General features: G+C 42.3%; 1 protein-coding gene across 1 annotated transcript in view; it reads right to left on the bottom strand.

Annotated features, from left to right (window-relative positions):
* The window catches only part of ptgis (prostaglandin I2 (prostacyclin) synthase), a 103,819-nt gene that overhangs the window by 24,997 nt on the left and 59,792 nt on the right, over window positions 1-19,030 (bottom strand). The gene's annotated exons all lie outside the window — the stretch shown is intronic.

The following is a 19,030-nucleotide window of genomic DNA, read 5'->3' as shown; positions in this document are numbered from 1 at the left end:
AGTTTTTTTACTGCATGTCGGTTGCCAATGGTGATAAACAGATATGCACAATGAAGTTTGTAGAAATCTTTGTCGACAGATCCTCTGGAAAAAACTGTCAAAGATTCAATACAAAAAAATGATGGAGATTCTATGCATTTTCTGACTAAAGGATTATTCATAGAATCTAATGGATATTATCATCATCTTTTCTACCGTATACACTCAAGTGACAGTCGATCTCATGTAAATGTCGACCCCTATTTTTGGCCAAATAACCTGGAATTTTCCATGTATCTTGTGTAAAAGTCTACCCTAGGTTTTCACAGATAACAGATCACCGTTTTTGAGTCAATGTGCTGGCCTTAACATCCTGCTCCAGCTTTCCAGAATGTCAGTTGTTCTGCTCTGCTCCCAGTCTTTCAGTCCGCTAGCTGTTGTATTCCACTCCAGGTTTTCAGAATTACCATAATTCATTTATTTTTCTGTATTCGTTTAGAGATCAATTGGGTTTCTGCTAATGGTAGGGTATGAATTTTGACGGGCATGAATTTCAGCCCTGTAGTGTCCATGTAATAGTGGACCCCATAAACTTAATCTTAAAAGGTAGTCAAAAAAATGACTCTTACTCGAGTATATAAGGTATAACCCTGTGATTTAATTTGTATGCAGATTACAGGGTTTTTTTTAAATTTGAAAAGTAGGTAATGAAACAGTTCATCTTGACAAAACAGCCAAATTTACTTTTTGTTAAACAGTATCCAAAGTTGGTGATAAGAACATAGGAACAGAAACAGGTTTTTTTTTGACATTAAAGGAGATCCTGTGGCCTAATTATATATACTTGCCTTTGACTCTTAGCCCCTAATACTTTTGCTTAACAAATAAAATCTCTCAGATTTAAAATTAACAATTGATCCAGCATCGAGGAGAAAGTGAGGACTGCAGATGCTGGAGATCCGAGCTGAAAATGTGTTGCTGGAAAAGCGCAGCAGGTCAGGCAGCATCCAAGGAGCAGGAGAATCGACGTTTCGGGCATAAGCCCTTCTTCCTGCGCTTTTCCAGCAACACATTTTCAGCTCTGATCTCCAGCATCTGCAGTCCTCACTTTCTCCTCGATGCTGGATCAATTGTTAATTTTAAATCTGAGAGATTTTATTTTAGTTGATTTTATTTTATTTTAGTTGATGCTGGATCAATTCTGAAAATGTTCGGAAGCAATTCTAAACACAAAAGGTGGTAAAGGTTTGGAATCTCCCACAAATGGCAGTTGATGCTGGATCAATTCTGAAAATGTGGTGCTGGAAAAGCGCAGGAAGAAGGGCTTATGCCCGAAACGTCGATTCTCCTGCTCCTTGGATGCTGCCTGACCTGCTCCGCTTTTCCAGCACCACATTTTCAGAATTGATCCAGCATCAACTGCCATTTGTGGGAGATTCCAAACCTTTACCACCTTTTGTGTTTAGAATTGCTTCCGAACATCTCTCCTCAACAACCTGGCCCTAATTCTTTTAGACTATACCTCCCAGTTCTGGAACCCCCAGCCAGTGGAAATAGCTTAGCTACCCTATCTTTTCCCATCAACATCTTGAAGACATCAATCAGATCACCCCTTTACCTTATAAATTCTGGAGTAATTGAGCCTAATTTGTATAATCTCTCTCTTTATAACTTAAACCCCTGAAGATCAAGTATCATTCTGGTAAACCTATGTTGTGCTCTCTGTAAGGTCAATATGTCCTTCCTAAGATGTGGTGTCCAAGTACTTCAAATAACTTTTATGGTTTGTGTTTATGTGTAAATTTGTAACTCCCAATGCCGTTCATATAGTTACTTTGTTAGTAAGGATGCTAAGCTTCCATTAGTACTCACAACTTTTATTTATTTTTGTACTTTTTGATCCTCCCACTGGCTTTGATATGATTTGGTATATTAATTTTCTTTGTGCCACTATGGCATATTAAACATACTTTCAGCTTCTTATCTGTTCTTCCCCTTAACTATTATCCTGCTGTTCTAAGCATTCCTAACATTTCCTTTACGGATCTGCTGCTTAGGATCAAACTTCATTGTTGTATATTGGTTCATATACATTGCAAGCCTAGCGTGGGTTAAACTTTTGATTGAATATGGTATAAAGGACCTGAAGAAAAATTTAGGTCAATCAAAAGCAATGAAAACTTTCCACTTCGCACAAAGAAAGATAATGAGGTTGTTAGAGGTCTTCCACCTCAGCCTCAAAACATCACTGCAAGCATTTGTCATAATACATCTTAAGTCCAGCCATATTTGGTTATGTCAGAACTTACATTCGCTTCATCATATCAGAAGACATAGGAACAGAAGTCAGGCCATTCAGCCTATCGAGTTTGCTCCACCATTCAATCATGGCTGATAAGTTTCTCAACATCATTCTCCGGGTTTCTCCACATAACCCTGGACAATGGATCTATCTCAGTCTTAAATACACTCAACGATCTGGTCTCCACAGCTTTCTGTGATAAAGAATTCCTTAGATTCACCACTTTCTGGCTGAAGATATTTCTCCTTATCTCCAGTCTAAAAGCTCTTCTCTTTACTCTGAGGCTGTGCCCTCAGGTCCTCGTCCTGAAAATGGAGGCATTTCCCAACACCTACTCTGTCCGGGCCATTCAGTATTCTGTACGTTTCAATTAGATTTCCCCTCATCTGTCTAAACTCCATCCAGTATAAACCCAGCATCATCAAACCTTCCTCATATGTTAAGCTTTTCATTCCTGGGACCATTCCCGTGAACCTCCGCAGAACACCCTCCAGGGCCAGTACATTCTTCCTGAGATATGAGGCCCAAAACTGCCCACAATATTCCAAATGTGGTCTGACCAGAGCCTCAGAGGCATGTCCCTGCTTTTATATTCAAGTCCTCTCAAAAGAAATGTTATCATTGCATTTGCCTTCCTGATTACTGACTCAACCTGCAAGTTTACCTCGAAAGAGTCCTGCACCAGAACTCCCAAGTCTCTTTGCATTTCAGATTTCTGAATTTTCTCCCCATTTAGAAAATAATCTATGCATCTATTCTTCCTACCAAAGTGCATGACCTCATACTTTCCAATGTTGTACTCCATCTGCCACTTCTTTGCTCACTCACCTCACCTGTCTAAATCCTTCTGCAGTATCCCTGCCACCTCAATACTACTTGTCCCTCTACATATCTTTGTATCATCTGCTAACTTTGCCAGAAGTCTTCAGTTTAGATTAGATTCCCCACAGTGTGGAAACAGGCCCTTCGGCCCATTTACTCCTGACAAATGCACCTAACACTACGGGAATTTAGCATGGCCAATTCACCTAACCTGCACATCTTTGGACTATGCGAGGAAACCGGAGCACCTGGAGGAAATCCACGCAGACACGGGGAGAATGTGCAAACTCCGCACAGACCGTTACCTGAGGCAGGAATTGAACCCGGGTCCCTAGCGCTGTGAGGCAGCAGTGCTAACCACTGAGCCACCGTGCTGCCCAGTTCCTTCATCTAGATCGTTAATGTATAAAGTAAAAGGTTGTGGTCCCAACACTGAGCCTTGCGGAATATCACTTGTCACTGGCTGTATCCTGAGAAAGACCCTTTTTTTCCCACTCTCTGCTTTCTGCCAGGCAGCCAAGTTTCTATCCATGCTAGCACCTTGCCTCAAGCACCATGGACGCTTATCCTACTCCGTAGCCTCCTGTGCAATACCTTGTCAAAGGCCTTCTTAAAGTGCAGGTAGTTAACATCCATTGACTCTTCTTGGTCTAACCTGCTTGTTACTTCCTCAAAGAATTCTAAAAGATTTGCCAGGCATGACCTCCCCTTGATAGACTCATGCTGACTTTGTCCTATTTTACCATGCACTTCCAAGTATTCAGAAATCTTATCCTCCACAATGGATTCCAATATCTTACCCATGACTGAGGTTAGGTTAATCAGCCTGTAATTTTCCACCTTCTGCCTGACCTCCTTTTAAAACAGGGGTGTCATGTTAGCGATTTTCCAGTCCTTTGCGACCCTCCCTGACTCTAGCAATTCTTGAAAGATCACCACTAGTGCCTCAATTATCTCTTCAGCTATCTCCTTTAGAACTCTGGGGGTGTGGTCCATCTGATGCAGGTGAATTATCCACTTCAGGCCATTCAGTTTTCCTAGCACCTTCTCCTTGGTGATGGTCACCATACTCAGCTCTGCCCCCTAACTCTCTTGAATGCTTGGGCTATTACTCATGAATTCCACTGCGAAGACTGATGCAAAGTAATTATTCAGTTCCTCAGCCATTTCCTTGTTCCCCACTACTATCTCTCCAGTGTCATTTCTCAGCGGCCCAATATCCACTTTTGCTTCTCTTCAGTATATCTAAAGAAACTCTTGCAGTCTTCCTTTATATTACTGGCTAGCTTACCCTCATATTTAATCTTCTCCCTCTTTATTTCTTTTTTTATTGCCCTCTGTTAGTCTTTGTACACTTCTCGATCCTCTGGTTTCTAACTGCCCTTTGCTACATTATATGCTTTTTCTTTTGCTTTTGTGTTATCCCTAACTTTGCTAGTCTGCCAAGGTTGCAACATCCTCCTTGTACTATGTTTCTTTTTCTTCGGGATAAATCTCTTCTATATCTCCTGAATTATTCCCAGAAACTCCTGCCATTGTTGTTCCATTGTCTTTCCTGCTAGGCTCCTCTCCCAGATTATTCTTCTCAGTTCCTCACTCATGCCTCTATACTTGCCTTTATTCAGCTGTAATACTTCAATCTTCTCCCTTTCAAATTGCAGAGTAAATTAAATCATATTATACATGTTTCATTTATTCACAAACTCATAGAGTCATGGAGTCATAGAGATGTACAGCACGCAAACAAACCCTTCAGTTAACTCATCCATGCTGACCAGATATCCCAACCCAGTCTAGTCCCACTTGCCAGCACCTGGCCCATATCCCTCCAAATCCTTCCTACTCATATACACATCCAGATGCCTTTTAAATATTGCAATTGTATCAGCCTCCAATACTTCCTCTGGCAGCTCATTCCGTACACGTACCAGTCTCTGAGTGAAAAAGTTGCCCTTAGGTCTCTTTTATATCTTTCCGCTCTCAACCTAAACCTATGCCCTCTAGTTCTGGACTCCCCGACCCCAGGCAAAAGACTTTAGGTAAAAACAAGGACTGCAGATGCTGGAAAACAGGTTCTAGATTAGAGTGGTGTTGGAAAAGCACAGCAGTTCAGGCAGCATCCGAGAAGTAGGAAAATCAACGTTTCCTGATGAAGGGCTTTTGCCCAAAACATCGATTTTCCTGCTCCTTGGATGCTGCCTGAACTGCTGTGCTTTTTCAGCGCCACTCTAATCAGGGAAAAGACTTTGACTATTTATCCTATCCATGCCCCTCATGATTTTATAAACCTCTATAAGGTCACCCCTCAGCCTCCAAGGCTCCAGGGAAAACAGATCCAGGCTATTCAAACTCTCCTTATAGTCAAATCCTCCAACCCTGGCAACATCCTTGTAGATCTTTTCTGAGTGAACATTGGGTGGTCCATTTTCTTGGGAGCAGGGAAAATGGTGGCGATAAACAAGATTAATGGCCTTGAATATAGTGTATTACTGTTAGCAAATGAGATTGAGGAAGGCCTAGCACTCATTAACACTGAGTTAACGGCAGTTAGGGAAGCAGTGATACAAAATCGATTAGTGCTAGACATACTGACAGCCGAGAGAGGGGGCGTCTGTAAAATGTTAGGTACCTCATGCTGTTTTAATACTCCTGATGAGTTCCAGAATATCACTCATGTAATAAATTATATGAAGGCAGCGATATGACCACCTTCCCCAGCAGATGACTCCTGATTCCGATGGCTCACCTCCCTTTGTGGATGATGGGGTATTGGATCCTACATGTCCTACAAGTTGTAGGACTGGTCTTACACATAGTGCTTTGTATAGGACCCTGCTTGTGTACCTGCCTACGCTGCTTGCTTATGAGGGCAGTAGGATAGCAAATGGTAAAATTATCAGTGGCCCCAAGGCAGGAAGATCCAATTGTGTGGACCCCACCTTACCATGACGTTGACGAGTGTGACGTGTGAACATGGGCTGTGTACAGGGCACACTAGAGCAAGTGATGATACCACCACAAAGCTGTGTTATGGGTAGGTAACGTCTGAGGAAAGACCTGGTGTTCCCTAAGCATTTTCTGATGTATAGCTATTCTGGCTCTGTATTTTTTTGTTGCTGTAGTTATCCTTGTTGTCATAAAATGACAAAAAGGGGAAAATGTAATGGAAAATTAACAAATTTAACATTTACTGTGAAATCTGAAAGTGAATGCCTTTCTAAATTTAACGCTGTGCTGAGCTTTGCAAACAATACTTTGCTGATTTCTGCAGACAGGAGACAGCTTGGCTTTGTTTGAATTCAACTTGACCTTGTGACAGTCAAATTCAGCGAAAGCATAAGAACAGTTATGCCCATGACCAGGTGAAGAGAAAATAACAACTTGAGTTTTCCCAGTCTTTGCCCTTGAGAGTGTGATAAGAATGGTATAACAAAAGTATCTAAATTAAGCTCAAGTGCCTCTTACATGAGGTATCTGGCCGAATGTATTGGATTGCTTCTGCAGAATCTGAATAAAAGCTCTTTTCTTTGCTCTTGCTAACAGTTAAGTCGAGTCGATTTAATTTCCATGACAGTAACCCTGTAACTGTTCTTGATTTCCACCAACCCAGACTATTCTTCTTTTTGACTATACATTTATTCAGTTCTATATTTACAATGAAATGGCAATATTTTGAAAGTTTCATTATAACATCAAATCTATTTTCCTGTAATTATCTTTCCTTGAGACTAGCAATACACAATTCAATTAGATGTATCTGAAATTGCTAAGACTTAAAACTTACTGATCAAGAGTGCTCAAGTTTTTTCCTTATGGTTTGTCAATAGTAAGAGCAAATTATATTTCAGCCTGAGGAATTCTGAAAGGGAGTCTCACTATCAGGACCTCAATTATTAGTTAAGCACGTTCCAAAGAATCAATTACAGCATCCTTGCACATTTTCTTTCCTGCCACATATTATGGATTGTTTCTATATATTTGCTATACAGGAAGTAATATAATTTAGGAGCTCAATTTATCACAGAATAAAAATCTTCACATTAGTAAAACCCAAGGTGTGCTTTTTCCTGTGCAAATAGGACATAGGAAAGTTTCCATGCATTCTTCTAATCTACCACAGAACATTGATGAACAATTGTGAAAGCCACAAGGAGTCTAACTAAACAGCTGCATTTAGTCACTTACTGGCAGTCCCTGGCTTGCAAACAATTCTGCTCTTGAGCCAGTTCACAAGTCCATTTTTCCCCAATTGGAACACAATACAAGGCAATAGAAAATAGCCATTTGTAAGTACAAGGAAGTGTTTGTTGGCTCTTTAAAATTTCATCCTTGTTGGGATTGCCTTTGTAATAAGCAATTTTGTAAGTTGAATGTTTGTAAATTGGGGACTCCCTGTATGTTGTTTCCATGAAATGCAAATAATACTGTCTATTTTATTCCTGTTCCCCATTGCTTATGTGTTAACTCAACTTCTCAATATAAATACTCTATCAACGTCAACATGCTTACTATTTAAACATCTTAAAACTTCTCAGAAATGAGAGAACAATACGGATTTTCCAGAAAAACAGATGTCAAGAATATTCATGGCTTCTCAGAATCTCCCGTTGTCACTTTAGCAGGAGATCAGTGGAGATGCTTAAAAACAAACCACAAGAGGTTTCTGATGCTGTTCTGTTGGTCAAGATTGGTGGTATTGGGAAACACATGCAGAAATTCCAGTTGTGCTCTGACAGAAAAAACTTATATTCATAAGATTAGATTAGATTCCCTACAGAGTGGAAACAGTCCCTTCGGCCTGACCAGTCCACACCGACCCTCCAACGAGTAACCCACCCAGACGTGTTTCCCTCTGACTAATGCACCTAACACTATGGGGCAATTTAGCATGGTCAATTCACCTGACCTGCACATCTTTGGACTGTGGGAGGAAATCAGAGCACCCAGAGAAAACTCACGCAGACACGGGGAGAATGTGCAAACTCCACACAGACAGTTGCCTGAGGTTGGAATCGAACCTGGGACTCTGGCACTGTGAGGCAGCAGTGCTAACCACTATAGGGCATCTAACTAAAAACATTCACAATCTAGTCAATAATTCGTGTTATAATCAGACTCTGGGTGAGATTACACAATTTTTCATTATTGCAGATAGGGTACTCTAAGCTGTGAAGCCTCTGGCTGAGGAGAGATGAACTGACTCCCCTTCTTTATTCACCCACCAACAAGGTTAATTTGAAAAGGATCCATTCCCTTGGGATAACTTTCTCCCAGACTCAAATGAACTTCAACTTTTAAAGGAAACAATCTAACCAGGTCTCTTGAATTAACAAAGAGTGACTTTATTAATTACTGAATGTTAAAGAATTAGTAACACAACACACGTGCACAGATTGGAAATAAGAAGTGAGTTCAGGAAAAGAAGGTTGAAAAACAAAGCAGAGAGTTTAACTTTAGGGCGGCACAGTGGCTCAGTGGTTAGCACTGTTGCCTCACAACACCAGGGTCCTGGGTTTGATTCCAACCTTAGGTGACTGTCTGTGTGGAATTTGCATGTTCTCCTTATGTCTGTGTGGGTTTCCTCCCACAGTCCAAAGATGTGTAAGTTAGGTGAATTGGTCATGCTGAAATTGTCAATTAGGTGCATTAGTCAGAGGGAAAAGGGGTTTGAGTGGGTTACTCTTCGGAGGGTCAATGTGGGCCTGTTTCCACACTGTAGGGAATCTAATCTAATTTTTGCATCCATTGTAGTGCAAGTTAATAGTAATATTGATGGAGGTAGTTAACAGTTACTTTTTGAGATTCTTGGTTTTACAGTCTGAGTGCAATTCCTTTGTCGAAGAGTGTGGTGCTGGAAAAGCACAGCCGGTCAGGCAGCATCTGAGGAGCAGGAGAGTCCAAGTTTCAGGCATAAGCCCTTCATCAGGAATCAAAGTTCCTTTGTCCTGATTTCTTTTTTTAGCAGGTTTACAGCACACAAAGAGTTTTTACTGACAACATAGGGATAACTAGGGGACAGGTCATCATTGATTGTGACCTTAACAGCAACCGTGACAAGTACGTATGACAGCATTCAGTCTACTGGACCTTAAACTGGCTTTTTAATGCCTTTTAAATTTTTTCTCTAGAGGTAAAGAAACATATCTGACAGAGGTGGTTTTCTGCTGAGAAAAGAAAAATAGTCACACTTCCTCATTATCTCTTCTTGCTAGGTCTTTCCCTGTTTGAAGTTGCCCTGGCAATTTACATGTGTGACATTCTATGAGCTTCACACAAGCCAGCAGTCACTGAATTTAAAGCTGCAGATTTTTTTACTGGAGCAGTCCTCTTCCAAAAACAACATATTTTTGAATTAAAATTGCAAAATATTTCAAAATACTTTGGGATTCTGATCCAATATTTGTAGCTGACATAATGAAGAGACAGAGGTAAAAACAATGACTGCAGATGCTGGAAACCAGATTCTGGATCAGTGGTGCTGGAAGAGCACAGCAATTCAGGCAGCATCCGAGGACAGGCAAAATCGACGTTTCGGGCAAAAGCCCTTCATCAGGAATAAAGGCAGAGAGCCTGAAGCGTGGAGAGATAAGCTAGAGGAGGGTGGGGGTGGGGAGAGAGTGGCATAGAGTACAATAGGTCAGTGGGGAAGGAGATGAAGGTGATAGGTCAGGGAGGAGAGGGTGAAGTGGATAGGTGGAAAAGGAGCTGGGTAGGTCGGACAAGTCCGGACAGGTCAGGGGATCGAGTTGCTGGAATTTGAAGCTAGGATGAGGTGGGGGAAGGGGAAATGAGGAAGCTGTTGAAATCCACATTGATGCCCTGGGGTTGAAGTGTTCCGAGGCGGAAGATGAGGCGTTCTTCCTCCAGGCGTCTGGTGGTGAGGGAGCGGCAGTGGAGGAGGCCCAGCACCTCCATATCCTCGGCAGAGTGGGAGGGGGAGTTGAAATGTTGAGCCACTGGGCGATTTGGTTGATTGGTGCGGGTGTCTCGGAGATGTTCCCTAAAGCGCTCTGCTAGGAGGCGCCCAGTCTCCCCAATGTAGAGGAGACCGCATCGGGAGCAACGGATACAATAGATGATATTAGTGGATGTGCAGGTAAAACTTTGATGGATGTGGAAAGCTCCTTTGGGGCCTTGGATAGAGGTGAGGGAGGAGGTGTGGGCGCAGGTTTTACAGTTCCTGCGGTGGCAGGGGAAAGTGCCAGGATGGGAGGGTGGGTCGTAGGGGGGCGTGGACCTGACCAGGTAGTCACGGAGGGAACGGTCTTTGCGGAAGGCGGAGAGGTGTGAGGAGGGAAATATATCCCTGGTGGTGGGGTCTGCTTGGAGGTGGCGGAAATGTCGGCGGATGATTTGGTTTATGCGAAGGTTGGTAGGGTGGAAGGTGAGCACCAGGGGCGTTCTGTCCTTGTTGCGGTTGGAGGGGTTGGGTCTGAGGGCGGAGGTGCGGGATGTGGATGAGATGCGTTGGAGGGCATCTTTAACCACGTGGGAAGGGAAATGCGGTCTCTAAAGAAGGAGGCCATCTGGTGTGTTCTATGGTGGAACCGCTCCTCCTGGGAGCAGATACGGAGGAGGCGGAGGAATTGGGAATACGGGATGGCATTTTTGCAAGAGGTAGGGTGGGAAGAGGTGTAATCCAGGTAGCTGTGGGGAGTCGGTGGGTTTGTAGAAGATGTCAGTGTCAAGTCGGTCGTCACTGATGGAGATGGAGAGGTCCAGGAAGGGGAGGGAGGTGTCAGAGATGGTCCAGGTAAATTTAAGGTCAGGGTGGAATGTGTCAACCCCAGGGCATCAATGTGGATTTCAACAGCTTCCTCATTTCCCCTTCCCCCACCTCATCCTAGCTTCAAATTCCAGCAACTCGATCCCCTGACCTGTCTGGACTTGTCCGACCTGCCCAGCTCCTTTTCCACCTATCCACTCCACCCTCTCCTCCCTGACCTATCACCTTCATCTCCTTCCCCACTGACCTATTGTACTCTATGCCACTCTCTCCCCACCCCCACCCTTCTCTAGCTTATCTCTCCACGCTTCAGGCTCTCTGCCTTTATTCCTGATGAAGGGCTTTTGCCCGAAACGTCGATTTTGCCTGTCCTCGGATGCTGCCTGAATTGCCGTGCTCTTCCAGCACCACTGATCCATAATGAAGAGACAGGTTTGGTCAACAGCCTTGATTTAAATGATCAGTTAATCTAGACTTAATGAATGACTTACTTATGGTATGTGAACCTTGCTGGTATTGCCAGCATTTCTTGCCCATCTCTAACAGCCCCTGAGAAGGTGATGCTTTGTTGAACTGCTATAGTCGATGTGGTGTAGGTACACACAGGGAGAGAGTTCCAGGGAGAATGAAGGAACTATTGAGATAGTTCCAGTCAGCATGGTGTGCAGCTTGGATGGGAGCTTGCAAGTGGGGATGTTCCTTTGCGTCTGCTGCCTTGATCTTTCTCTGCGTAGAGGTACGGAATGTTGCAGGCACGATAGATGGAGACTTGATGAGATGCTGCAATGTATTTTACATGTGATAAATGTCTCTGTGGACCAGTAATGGAGGGAGTGAATCTTTAAGGTGGTGGATATAGTGCCAATCAAGGGGTCTACTTTTATTCCTGTCTGTTATCACACTTCTGAAACATTGTTGGAGCTGCACTCAACTAGGCCAATCACGCTCCTGATTTATGCCTCGTCAGTAGAACACAGGCGTTCATGAATTAGGAGATTTATAACTCACCCCACAATTCCCAACCTGCTCAAATATGCCGAATAGCTGTTGAAGCTCAATCAAAACACAGACTGCAGATTTCTAATTACTAATGACATCAAGAGTGTGAGATAGTGTTTTAGATTATTGTTACTAACTCATTCAACAGCTCACTATATTCATTTATATTGGGTTCCTGTTTGATCATTTGACCCTTTACCAACACATTATTTACTATAACACGGATTTTGTCATTCATTCATAAAACTGTGGTTTTGTAGTTTATTTTACTACCATAAGATAGACCAAATTCAAACAACCTTTTCTAATTAAAACACCTCTTTCTAATCAGAACAACCCTTTCAAACCCATTACTGCATTTTCACGCCTTATCAGCCTTTGCTACAAGCAGTGTTTAGGCCTAACCACCTCTGAATAAATGTAACATACATGACAATACCATCCCCATTAAGTCTCCATGAAACATTACAATATTAATCAGCCCTTACCAACCATTTTTTGGATCTGAACAGATTATCCAATTAGTAAGTACCTGTTCAATACCTTTTAGCTGGGCCATTATCCCTTTAAGAAACTAACTGACAAAACAGCACTTCTATGAAATTGCACAAATGAATGAAACTCATACCAGCAAATAGTAAATAAATTTCACAATTCAGCTGCAGTAATCAGTTCAATATCCTTTATTGTTTTATTAAGTACAGGTTAATTTCTAACTTATTTAGAGCTTATAGGCCTAACATTTTCAATAACATTGACTAACTTAAAAGACAAACACCTCCTACTTATGCAAACAGACCAGACAGACACTCTTAATCCCATCAGAAGCAGCAGCCAGCATTTCGCACGTTTTAACCCATCTCCTGTCTCCCAGGACAGAAGCCTTTCAAACCTTTGTATACTGTAGATGAAACAATGTAACGCCATAGTAATGGAATGTTAATATATATGAGAACTGTGAATAAAGGGGCGCTTGTACAGAGGAACTTTGATTATCCGAATGTTGATTATCCAAATTTCGGGTTATCCGAACAAGATCGCAAGGTCCCAATGCTTGGCTAAACTGTGTTACCCAGCATTCAATGATCTGACAAACTACTCCCTGCCCATGTCGTTTGGATAATCAAGGTTTCCCTGTATTTGGGGATTCTATTGCCACTTTGGACTTGTGCTGTGATCACTGAATAAAAGAGGTTATTTTTGCCACTCACTGATTCCAATCATGATTCCACAGAGCTATGACCGTACGAGTCAAATATGGTGTTGACGTACATGATCAGCCATGGTTTAGAATGGCAGAAGGCATTAAATGTTCTTAAGTTTTTATAGTGCTACATATACAGATGGTCCAGTTAAATTTATGGTGAGCCCCAGGATGTTGGTGATGGAGGATTGTGAAACGCTGATGCCAGTGAAAGTCCAGAGGAAATCTTTTACTTGAAAATGATCGCTCACTCCTATGTTCTTATGAGGCATGAATGATACTTGCCAGGAATGGCCCCATGTCTGAGGAGTCATGAATGATACTGAACATTGTTCATTGAACAATAAAAATCTCCATTTCTGATCTTATGAAGAGTGCTCAATGCTGAACCAACTAAAAATGGTTAGGTCTGGGATGTTCCCCTGGGAACTCTGCAATGATATCCTCAGACTGTCTAACAACTGCAACCATCTTCCTTTGGGTTATACACGATTCCAACCACTTATCCTGATTCCCAATGACTTCAATTTTATTAAGTCCACTTGATACCACACTCACTCAATTACTTCTTGATATCAAAGACAGTCACTCAGATGGGTTAACTTCAGGAAAGGTAAGAGAGGTAGGCAGCTAGTGCAGGAGTCTTTTGTGGATATACCCATTTCAAACAGGTATGCTGTTTGGGAAAATGTAGGGGGTGATGGATTCTCAGGGAAACATAGCACAAACAGCCAAGTTTCTGGTATGGAGTCTGGCTCTAATGCAATGAGGGGTACATCGGGGTCCAAGAGATCAATTGTGTTAGGGGATTCTCCAGTCCGAGGTACAGACAGATGTTTCTGTGGCCAGCAGCGAAAAAGTAGAATGGCGTGGTGCTTTCCTGGTGTCAGGATCAAGGATGTCTCAGAGAGAGTGCAGAATGTTCTTATGGGGGAGAGGGCCCAGCAAGAGGTCATTGTCCACATTGGAAACAACGACATAGGAAGGGAAAAGGTTGAGATTCTGAAGGGAGATTACAGAGAGTTAGGCAGAAATTTAAAAAGGAGGTCATTGAGAGTAGTAATATCTGGATTACTCCCGGTGCTACGAGCTAGTGAGGGCAGGAATAGGAGGATAGAGCAGATGAATGCATGGCTGAGGAGCTGATGTATGGGAGAAGGATTCACATTTTTGGATCATTGGAATCTCTTTTGGGTTTGTACAAGAAGGACGGATTACACCTAAATTGAAAGGGGACTAATATACTGGCAGGGAAATTTGCTAGAGCTGCTCAGAAGGATTTAAACTAGTAAGGTGGTGGGGGGGTTGGGACCAAGTGAGATAGTGAGGAAAAAGATCAATCTGAGACTTGTACCATTGAGGACAGAAGTAAGTCAAACAGTCAGGGCAGGCAGGGACAAGGTAGGACTTATAAATTAAACTGTATTTATTTCAATGCAAGGGAACCAACAAGGAAGGCATATGAACTCAGGGCATGGTTAGGAGTACGGGACTGGGATATCGTACCAATTACAGAAACATGGCTCATGGGTGGGCAGGACTGGCAGCATAATGTCCCAGGATACAAATGCGAGAGGAAGGATAGAAAGGGAGGCAAAAGAGGGGGAGGAGTGGCATTTTTGATAATGTGCTGAGAGAGGATATTCCCAGAAATACATCCAGAGAAGTTATTTGGGTGGAACTGAGAAATAAGAAAGGAATGATAACCTTATTGGGATTGTATTATATACACCCTAATAGTCAGATGGAAATTGAGAAACAAACTTGTAAGGAGATCTCAGCTATCTGTAAGAATAAGGGTAGCTATGGTGGGAGATTTTAACTTTCCAAACATAGACTGGCACTGCCATAGTGTTAAAGGTTTAGATGGAGAGGAATTTCTTAAGTGTGTACAAGACAATTTTCTGATTCAGTATGTGGATGTACCTACGAGAAAAGATGCAAAACTTGACCTACTCTTGGGAAATAAGGCAGGGCAGGTGACTGAGGTGAAAGTGAGGTCTGCAGATGCTGGAGATCAGAGCTGGAAATGCGTTGCTGGAAAAGCGCAGCAGGTCAGGCAGCATCCAGGGAACAGGAGAATCGACGTTTCGGGCATAAGCCCTTCTTCAGGAATGGCTGAAGAAGGGCTTATGCCCGAAACGTCGATTCTCCTGTTCCCTGGATGCTGCCTGACCTGCTGCGCTTTTCCAGCAACACATTTCCAGCAGGTGACTGAGGTGTCAGTGGGGGAGCACTTTGGGGCCAGCGATCATAATTCTATTAGATTTAAAATAACAATGGAAAAGGGTAGACCAGATCTAAAAGTTGAGGTTCTAAATTGGAGAAAGGCCAATTTTGATGGTATTAGGCAAGAACTTTCAAAAGCTGATGGGGGCAGATGTTCACAGGTAAAGGGACTGCTGGAAAATGGGACGCCTTCAGAAATGAGATAACAAGAATCCAGGGAAAGTATATTCCTGTCAGGGTGAAAGGGAAGGCTGATAGGTATAGGGAATGCTGGATGACTAAAGAAATTGAGGGTTTGGTTAAGAAAAAGAAGGAAGCATATGTCAGGTATAGAGAGGATAGATCGAGTGAATCCTTAGAAGAGTATAAAGGAAGTAGGAGTATACTTAAGAGGGAAATCTGGAGGGCAAAATGGGGACATGAGATAGCTTAGGCAGAGAATCCAAATAGTTTTTACAAATACATAAAGGACAAAAGGGTAACTAGGGAGGGAATAGGGCCCCTCAAAGATCAGCAAGGCGGCCTTTGTGTGGAGTCGCAGAAAATGGGGGAGATACTAAATGAGTATTTTGCATCAGTATTTACTGTAGAAAAGGATATGGAAGACATAGACTGTCGGGAAATAGATGGTGACATCTTGCAAAATGTCCATATTACAGAGGAGGAAGTGCTGGATGTCTTGACACGGATAAAGGTGGATAAATCCCCAGGACCTGATCTGACGTACCCTAGAACTCTGTGGGAAGCTAGAGAAGTGATTGCTGGGCCTCTTGCTGAGATATTTGTATCATCGATAGTCACGGGTGAGGTGCCGGAAGACTGGAGGTTGGCTAACGTGGTGCCACTGTTTAAGAAGGGTGGTAAGGACAAGCCAGGGAACTATAGACCAGTGAGCCTGACGACGGTGATGGAAAAGCTGTTGGAGGGAATCCTGAGGGACAGGATTTACATGTATTTGGAAAGGCAAGGACTGATTTGGGATAGTCAACATGGCTTTGTGTGTGGGAAATCATGCCTCACAAACTTGATTGAGTTTTTTGAAGAAGTAACAAAGAGGATTGATGAGGGCAGAGCAGTAGATGTGATCTATATGGACTTCAGTAAGGTTCCCCATGGGAGACTGATTAGCAAGGTTAGATCTCACGGAATACAGGGAGAACTAGCCATTTGGATACAGAACTGGCTCAAAGGTAGAAGACAGAGGGTGGTGGTGGAGGGTTGTTTTTCAGACTGGAGGCTTGTGACCATTGGAGTGCCACAAGGATCGGTGCTGTGTCCTCTAATTTTTGTCATTTACATAAAAAACTTGGATGCGAGCATAAGAGGTACAGTTAGTAGGATTGCAGATGACACCAAAATTGGAGGTGTAGTGGACAGCGAACAGGGTTACCTCAAATTACAACAAGATCTTGACCAGATAGGCCAATGGGCTGAGAAATGGCAGATGGAGTTTAATTCAGATAAATGCGAGGTGCTGCATTTTGGGAAAGCAAATCTTAGCAGGACTTACACACTTAATGGTTAGGTCCGAGGGAGTGTTAATGAACACAGAGACCTTGGAGTGCAGATTCATAGCTCCTTGAAAGTGGAGTCGCAGGTAGATAGGATAGTGAAGAAGGCGTTTGGAATGCTTTCCTTTATTGGTCAGAGTATTGAGTACAGGAGTTGGTAGGTCATGTTGCGGCTGTACAGGATATTGGTTTGGCCACTGTTGGAATATTGCATGCAATTCTGGTCTCCTACCTATCGGAAAGAGGTTGTGAAACTTGAAAGGGTTCAGAAAAGATTTACAAGGATGTTGCCAGGGTTGGAGGATTTGAGCTATTGGGAGAGGCTGAACAGGCTGGGGCTGTTTTCCCTGGAGTGTCGGAGGCTGAGGAGTGACCTTATAGAGATTTACAAAATTATGAGGGGCATGGATAGGGTAAATAGGGTAAATAAGTCTTTTCTCTGGGGTGGGGGAGTCCAGAACGAGAGGGCATAGGTTTAGGGTGAGAGGGGAAGATATAAAAGAGACCTAAGGGGCAACATTTTCACACAGAGGGTGGTACGTGTATGGAATGAGCTGCCAGACGAAGTGGTGGAGGCTGGTACATTTGCAACATTTCAGAGGCATTTGGATGGGTATATGAATTGGAAGGGTTTGGAGGGATATGGGCTGGGTGCTGGCAGGTGGGACTAGATTGGGTTGGGATATCTGGTCTGCATGGATGGGTTGGATGACTCTATGAATCTATTTAATGAAGTTTTTTGAGGGCTGAATGTTATTTATAAAACTGTCCTACTCTTGCGTCCAATGATGTCTTGAGTTAATTTACATGCAATCCTGAATTGTGACTGAAGTTTCAAGTAATATTTCATCTGAGGGACAGAACACATAATAATAAGGGACTTCCTTAGCATCACATAGATGTGCATTAGGAGCAGAAATACGCCATTTGACCCTTCAAGCCAACTGTCCCATTCAATAAGTACATGGCTGATTTGATAAGTTTTCTCACCCTTGATCATCAAAAATCAATCTATCCCTGCCATTAAAATATTTAAGAACTCTACTTCCATGATCTTTGTGGAAAAGGTTTCAAAGACTTAAGACCCTTTGTGAGTAAAGAAGTCTCCTAATTTCTGCTTTAAATGGATGACACTTTATTTTTAAACAACGATCTCCAGTTCTGGCTTCTCCTACATGAAGAACCAGTTTTTCCACGTGCATTCTGTCAACAGCCATCAGGATCTTACATGGTTCAGTAAAGCTGCATCTTTACTCTTCTAAACTCTGGTGAATACAAGCCTAGCCTATCCAGTGTTTCCTCATAAGAGAATTTGCTTGGTAGAGGTATTAGTGTAGTAAACTTTCTCTAAACTATTTCTGATGTACTAACAGCCTTCCTTAAATAAGGAGAGCAATCCAGATGTGGTCTCACTAATTCTGTAAATAATTGAAACACCCTTATTTTTGTATTCAATTACAATTGCAATAAACAATAATATTCCTTTTGCTTTCTTAATTGCTTGCAGTACTTGTATAAGAACCGTTATGATTCATGCACCAAGAAACCAGATCCCACTGCATCTCAGTACTCTGCAAGCATTCGCTATTTAGATAATATGCTCTTCTTACTTTCTTCCTGTCAAAATGGACAATTTCACATTGTTCCACAATACCCCATTTGTCAGATTGTTGCCCACTTACTAAATCTATCTACATTCCTTTGTACCTTCCTTATGGCCTCTTTAGAACTTTATTTCCTTCATATTTTTGTGAATCAGCAAATTTAGCAACCCTAGCTTTGGTCCTTTCATTTTACTCTTTTATTTAAATGGTATAAATTTAAGATTCTGTGCTGATCTGTATGGTATACCAGTCATTACAACTTGCAAACCAGAAAATGACCCATTTATATCTTCTTTCTGTCTCCTTTTGCTTAGCCAGGCTTTTATCCATATTCCTGAAGAAGGGCTAATGCCCGAAACGTCGATTCTCCTGTTCCCTAGATGCTGCCTGACCTGCTGCGCTTTTCCAGCAACACATTTCCATCTTTTATCCATACTAATATATTACCATCCAGAACATGAGCTCTTATTTTCTACAGTAGCCTTTGATGTGGCATCTTTGCAATCTCAAATTTTGAGGGCAATATATTCAATGTTTCCCTCTTATCTACAGCATGTTAATACATAAAGGAACTCCAATAAATTGGTTAAACACAAATTTCCTTTCACAAAGCCATATTGATTTTGCTTGAGTGCCTTGAATTTTTCTAAGTGT

Source organism: Chiloscyllium plagiosum, unplaced genomic scaffold, assembly GCF_037043375.1.
Source record: "Chiloscyllium plagiosum isolate Xiang-an unplaced genomic scaffold, Cpla_swu_hap1 HiC_scaffold_15, whole genome shotgun sequence".
Taxonomy (NCBI): Eukaryota; Metazoa; Chordata; class Chondrichthyes; order Orectolobiformes; family Hemiscylliidae; genus Chiloscyllium; species Chiloscyllium plagiosum.
Note: the sequence above shows the minus strand (reverse complement) of the source record. Positions and strands in the feature narration are given on the sequence as shown.